This window comes from Pygocentrus nattereri, chromosome 10 (assembly GCF_015220715.1).
Source record: "Pygocentrus nattereri isolate fPygNat1 chromosome 10, fPygNat1.pri, whole genome shotgun sequence".
Lineage (NCBI taxonomy): Eukaryota > Metazoa > Chordata > Actinopteri > Characiformes > Serrasalmidae > Pygocentrus > Pygocentrus nattereri.
In genome coordinates this window covers 42,652,719-42,653,338 of record NC_051220.1, presented here as the reverse complement: position 1 = coordinate 42,653,338, position 620 = coordinate 42,652,719, and positions in this window count along the sequence as shown.

Below are 620 nucleotides of genomic sequence, written 5' to 3'. Positions count from 1 at the left end.
TATTCTGTAGATTTATGCTTTAAATGAATTTCCAACAGTGCTTGAATGTTTTGTTTACAGGCAACTTTTATACTTTTATTTACTATCAAGTTTAGATCTTCTTTCCCTTTTCTTAATAAGTAGTGAGACAGAAGATTATACTCAGTATCATAAATTAAGTGATGATAACTCTTTTGAGGAATTTGAAAACGTTCTTCAGAGAAACGTTTTGGACCAAAAATTTGACCATTTTTAAAAATGTAACATGCGTCACATGGAGGATGAGTTAGTAAAATACCCGCAAAAAGGGTTTAATTAGCATTAACCAGCATAAACTTCATCATAAGCTCTGTGTTGATGCTCAGCTTCATGTTGATCAAAGAATCTTCCTTGATATGAAGAGCAGATTTAAATTCTGATTTGAGAGTTTTCTTTTCCAAACTATAATTAAAGCTGCTGTTGAAGCTCCTTTGGTCCCAAAGTAGTTTAAACGCGTGACAGGTTTGAGTGCTGAGGAGTGCTGACATCGCACCAAGGGGAGAAAATGTTTTAGCAGCTGCTCAGTCAAAAGGGAAGCAAGATCTAAACAGCCTTATATCTGAGGTACTCAACGATTGTAAACTGACAAAATCAGTAGTCAT